The following is a 6,571-nucleotide window of genomic DNA, read 5'->3' on the forward strand; positions in this document are numbered from 1 at the left end:
TCACCAACGAAGATCCATATAAACACCTAGATAAATTCCTTGAAATTTGCACCACTGTCAAGATTCAGAATTTCACTGATGATGCTCTGAAACTTAGATTATTCCCCTTCTCCCTTAAAGATAGAGCCAAACAATGGCTGAATTCTTTAGAAGCTAACTCAATTCGTTCTTGGGATCAAATGCAACAAGAATTCCTTAAAAAATACTTTCCCATAGGAAGAACGAACCAGTTTAGACGTGCCATTACAAGCTTCTCCCAAACTGAGGGAGAAGAATTTCATGAAACTTGGGAGAGATTTAGGGACCTAATCCGTAAATGCCCTCATCATCAAATACCTAAGTGGCAACTAGTGCAATGTTTTTATGACGGATTGACAGAACGAAACCGTCAGATGATTGATGCCGCATGTGGGGGGACATTCATGCTTCAAAATGAGCATGAAGCATGGAAATTATTTGAAAATCTAAATGAAAACTCCCTCCACCATGCTTCATGTTCTCGTCAAGCATCCCCGAGTTCTCAAAGAAAAGGGACCATTTGTGAAATAAGTCATTCTATGGACCTGTCTAGCAAGGTAGATGCATTGTCCCATAAGATTGACCAACTGATGATAGGTGGGCATTACATGAACTCTTCCCAAGCACAAGTGTGTACTATTTGTTCTAGCCCATCCCACCCTATTCATGAGTGCCCTTCAGTGCCCCAATTTCCCGAACTCGTGCAAGAACACATCAATGCTGCTCAAACACAGCTTAGACCGGGTAATGACCCATTTTCCAATACAAATAACCCGGGATGGCGAAATCATCCAAACTTTTCTTGGAAGCAGCAAGCTTCAAACACAGCCCAACCCTATTTCCAAAACTTTCCAAACCCTCAGAATTTTCAAACCCCACAAAATATTCATCCCTACCATCCCTCGACTCAATTTCAACACACTTCTCCTCCACCCCAAAGAAACACAGCCTTTGAGGAGAAAGTGTTGAACGCCCTTCAAGGTTTGGAAACCATTACACAATTGGTGCACTCTCACACGCAATCAATCGCCAAGCTAGAATCCCAGATGGGGCAACTAGCTAATGCACTGAACAAGCGAGAGGAAGGAAAGCTTCCAAGCCAACCACTAAGTAATCCTAGGGGACAATACATGGCTCAAGAAAATCAACTAAATGCAATTCATCATGAACAAGCCAATGCTTTGACTACCCTAAGGAGTGGACGTGTAGTAGACAATAAGATTGGGGAGGACAACAATAAGGAAGATGAAGAAGAGGATAGAAATGTGTCAAATGAAAAACCTTCTTCTTCTTCTTCAGCTAGTCCATCTTCTGCCAAAACTCACATTCCAAAGGCCCCATTTCCTAAAGCTCTTACTTCACCCTCACCATTTGGCAAAAAGGGAACTTCATTAGAAGAGATGATAGAGGTCTTCAAACAAGTTAAAATCAACCTCCCACTCCTTGATGCCATCAGACAAGTTCCCTCCTATGCCAAATTTCTCAAAGACCTTTGTACACAAAAGCGAAAATCTAGGACACATGTGCCTAAGAAGGTCTTCCTAACTGAGCAAGTGAGTTCTATTCTCCAACACAACACCCCTCCGAAATTCAAAGATCCTGGTGCTCCCACCATCTCCTGTGTCTTAGGAAATAATTTCATTGATCGAGCACTCTTAGATCTAGGGGCAAGTGTCAACCTTTTACCTTATTCAGTTTATGAGAAACTTGGGTTAGGTGAGTTAAAACCAACCTCGGTATCCCTTCAATTGGCTGATCGATCTGTAAAAACACCACGTGGGATAATTGAAGATGTTCTTGTCAAGGTAGACAAATTCTATTTTCCAGTAGATTTCATTGTCCTTGATATGGAACATGAACCTAATCCTAGGAAACAAATCCCCGTTATCCTTGGGCGGCCCTTTTTAGCAACAGCCAATGCGTGCATCAATTGTAGAACAGGGGTAATGAACATATCATTTGGGAATATGAAGGTAAAATTAAATGTGTTCAATGCGGCCGACCAACCCGCAAGGGAAATTGAGTGTTTTATGATAGACAAAATAGATGACCTCATAGAAGGAGATGCAAAAACTATCTCACTATGTCTGGCTGAAGACAATAAACTTAGCGCTTGTTGGGAGGCAACCCAATTCTCTTAGATTATTTCTTAACATTGAGGACAATGTTAGGTTTAGGTTTGGGGGTATTCATCTTGATTTTCATCCAAAATAAAAAATAAAAATAGCGTCAAGTCTCAGTTCTTTTACTGTTGATCATGCAGAAGTTTACCAACTTTTTGATCAATTAATTTTGCTTACTATCTAAGGGTACTGGCTAAGAAGTTTTAAACTTTTCCGTTGAAATCTATCTTTCTCCTCACCTCTGTCTCCTAATCTTTCTCTTCATCTCGGTCTCCATTGCAGCAGGAGGCAGTTGCTGCGAATGGTGTTGTTCAGGGAGCCCAGAGAATGGTAGAAGAAGAGAGTGGGTGAGGCCTCGATGTAGCCGGTGGCGGGGACTTTGGGTAAAAAGAAACAGAAAGAAGGGGAGAGTGGAGGGAAGGAATTGATTTAGCTGTTGATTTTGTTGGACGAGTTTACCCTGAATCAGATCTAGAATTGGTCTAAGCAAAATCGAGTTTAGAGATAACATACGCTCTCTCCATGACCTCTCAAGTAAGGATCAAATTTTGTATGATATTCCTCAGGAAAAAACTCAATCATTATTCTTTTATTACTGCAACATTTGCTGGATGAGGGTTATAAAGCGACAGCATTGGATATATATTTTATATTATGAAATTCATCTTATCAACCAAAAAAGGAACACCAAGTCATCAAACAGGCTTTGACTATTTGCACAGAAAAACAAAAACATAAGGTACCCTATTAGTCAGTTTTTGCGGTGTGAAATTATTAATCGAACATTAAAAAAAAACTTAAAATGTGTAGAATCATCTGAACATACGATTCAATTATAATAACTCAATTATAATGTTACATATAAGCGAACCATCTTCAAATCTTACCCTAGCCTACAAGAACTGGATTAGCACACCTAATCGGCTAACCAATGAAAATTTGCGATATGGCTTCCACTGAATGCAATATAAAGTTGGTTAAAGCTCATCCAATAGGCGACCGTTATATATTTGTTGAACACCGGTCTGGTACAGTTAAGTCCCACAGCATATGTAATGCACGGATAATTATTGCTTTTTCAATAACGGACACCGATTCTCACTCTATATAAACCATACTGTAGGTCCTCCAAGTACACTTACTTTTCTATTGATAGTATATTATTTTCTCTCAAACCTTCATTGTCCTCTAAAATTTTTATTTTAACTTTCGGGCATAGGAGGATCTTCTGTTGGACAAAGTTCAGGGTATTTTTTTTTATCTGAAAATGATATTTGAGCTTGCTATTAACTATCATAAAATTTTCATCTCAGCTATTGGACAGGACAACATAGATGCAACAAGATGTGCAGGTTGGCTAAATTGTAGTTGCTCATCCCTTCCAATTAAATACCTTGGGCTTCCTCTATGTGGGGGTAAAACTACTAAAGCTAATTGGATGGTCTCGATTCAAAGAGTTGAAGTTAGATTGGCAATATGGAAAAGCAAATTCTTGTCTTTTGAGAGGAGGTTAACATTGGCAATTTACAAGCTTCTTGCATGGGTGATCAAGAGAATTGATAAATATCGAAGATCTTTTCTATGGTCAAGCTCTTCGAGTTGTTATAGAGTATATCATGTAAGATTAATTGGAATATAGTTTGTCTTCAAAAGGAGGATAGAGGTTTGGGAGTCAAGGATCTGACTAAATTTAATATATCCCTATTATCAAAATGGGGTTGGAGGTATCTTTCAAATAACCTAGGAATTTGGAGGAAGTAGGTACAATTTGTATACCATAGAAAAGTCAAATTATCTATGAGTTGGAAACCTATTAGAAGGTGCTCTAATTTATGGCGTGACATCATTAATGCTCTTCCTGCCTTTTGGAATAGAACTCAGTTCAAAATTGGCAATAAACATAATACACTATTTTGGAAAGATCCTTGGATTTGTGATCCACCCCTCCAATTTCTATTTCCAACTTTATATAATCTTAGCAGGAGAAAAAATGGCGCTGTTGTCGATTACTATAACCCACAATCTATGTTTTGCAAGCTTAGAAGGCCATCCTCTGCCTCCTTGGAAGCTCGAAACCAGTTTGTTAATCTTTCGTCTCTCTTGGGATTAGCCACTTAATCAAGTAGAAGACCAAATATGTTGGAAATTGAGTAGCAATGGATCATTCTTTACAAAATCACTTTACCACTTCTTGAACACCAGGGGTATCAAATATATATTTGCTCATTCATTGTGGAAGCTTTTGATTCCACTTAAAATCAAATGCTTTCTTTGGTTGTACTGGAAAAAGAAGCTTAACACTAGAGACAACCTTGAAAAAAAATTGGGTAAGTATCTTGGTGGTTGTGTTTTGTGCCATGATGCAAATAAGACTATTGATCATCTCTTCTGTACCTGTAAGTTCTTTTTCACTATATGGAAGACCATCTGCTCGTCTCTTGGGGTGCTTTATCCTCAACTAAGTTTTGAACATCTATGCATTGATTGGAGGTTGAACCATTTTACAAAATGTGCTTAGTCCGTCATTCTCATATTGATTGCTGCTATCTGTTGGACCTGTTGGAAGAAGTGGAACACCAGAATTTTTCTAAATAAAAGACCTTCAATTGCCTCAATTACTGCAGAGGGATTTAGAATTTTCAATGATTGGTCGGGGCTATGCGATACTATTACGCAAATAGAGCTGGAAAAAATTTGGTCCAAAGTGAAGAATACTGTCTCTAAGCTTGTAGATAACTAATGTAGATGATTTTTTTCAGAGAATGCTCTCATTTCAGATTGCTCGAGCAGTGGATCCTGTTCTTCCTTGTCAGCATGGTCTGCCTTAGTTACGTATGATGGAGTTTCAACCAGCTATATCTTCTCTGAGATATCCTTTTAGAAGTCAAATATGATTGGAGCATATTATGTTCTATTTACTATTCAACTGTCATGCAATCCTATAAAAGAAAGAAACTGTAGAACATATCAGCCCTACCTTTGTCCTGTGCCTTCGCTGCAATCAGCCTCTTCAATGTCTGAAGGATTGCAACTTAGTTTTCTTTAGCTACATCTTTTGTTCGTCTTTTTATGCCTTCCAGCAGATTAAACTATGCTTCAGAAGAGATACCAGATGTGGTATGAAATTGGTTGTGGACTTTCTCAAGTCAGACTTTTCTATGAAATTTGGAACTTGTGGCCATTCTAGATTCTGGTGCTTTTTTTAAAAGTCTCGTTCGGATGTGGAAAGGTGTACAACAACTTAGTCTTCTGAGATCAACAAAATAGAAGTCTTCATGTTCAAAAGAGGCTAGTATAGCAGGAAAGTGTTGGCCTGAAAATCTTTATAAAATTGCTTGAAACTTTCAGGCAATGAATGCTCATGTTTGTAGGTTTGGATGAGGTCCTTTCCTCCACTGGTTTTGCTTACGAACATCAACATTCCTTGTCCTAATTATCGGACACTTGGTTTGGGGCCATTTAGTTTCCTTTTCTCGCATCTGTTCCTCTCCTCCCTTGACAATATAACTCATTTTGGCCCTTCATCTCTGTTATAAATATGATTAATCTTTAATAAAAATCGGGTAGCTCCTTTTTGCTTCCCTTTTACATTAAAAAAAAAATTTCAAGTTAGATTTCTAACTCCAAGCTGACCCTGTCATCCATGCACAGCAACCCGAAAAGAACTGACCACTCGCCATTAGTCAACTCAGCCGGTTTCATGTTGGATTTTGAGGGCAACGAGCACATGCTCGACCTGGATCTTGAAGACCCGACAAGGCAGCAGAAGGCAATCTCACACTTACTCCATGCATCCTCGACCACTAGGCCCGATTCACCGCCGCCAGACCGTTGATTCCCTCAACCCCTTTGGAAACTACTGCTATCATGCTGGCTACATCGAGGCCCACTTCTTCTCTCTTCTTCTACCACTCTTTCGGTAGCTTCAACAACAGCGCCCATCGGGAAGGATACGGAGACGACGAAGAAGATGGGGTCGTCGCGAACGGCGAACTTCTTCTCTCTCATGCCTGTTGGAAGTTACAACAAATCAAAACATTTGGTAATAGGTAGTCAATGTGTAGTAATAGGTAGTCAATAATTGTGTGGTAATGGGCTGCCTAATTATGTGGTAATGGGTAGTCAATGTGTGGTAATGAGTAGTCAATAATTGTATGATAATGGGCTGCCTAATTATACAGTAATGGATAGTCAATGTGTGGTAATGGGCTGCCTAATATGTGGTAATGGGTAGTCAGTTTTTTTTTTTTTCTTTTAGAGTTAAGTGGATTTACGTTTTCATTTTGCATTGTAATGCCTATATAAGGCTGCCTAGTTTTTCATTTTGACATGTGATTAGAAAGAAATTACAAACTATTGTGTGCTTTGAAAAGAGAGTGGTATAGTCTGAAAACTTTTCATAACATTGGTATCAGAGCCACTTAGATCTA

At 38.9% G+C, this 6,571-nt stretch overlaps 1 non-coding gene across 1 annotated transcript; it reads right to left on the reverse strand.

Moving 5' to 3' along the window:
- Positions 1 to 228: 228 nt before the first annotated feature.
- On the reverse strand, positions 229 to 334 carry LOC120104279. The gene has a single exon (XR_005506740.1). It is a non-coding gene; the product is annotated as a small nucleolar RNA R71 (small nucleolar RNA).
- Between the last annotated feature and the right edge of the window lie 6,237 nt (positions 335 to 6,571).

The sequence above is a fragment of the Phoenix dactylifera genome, chromosome 1, assembly GCF_009389715.1.
Source record: "Phoenix dactylifera cultivar Barhee BC4 chromosome 1, palm_55x_up_171113_PBpolish2nd_filt_p, whole genome shotgun sequence".
NCBI lineage: Eukaryota > Viridiplantae > Streptophyta > Magnoliopsida > Arecales > Arecaceae > Phoenix > Phoenix dactylifera.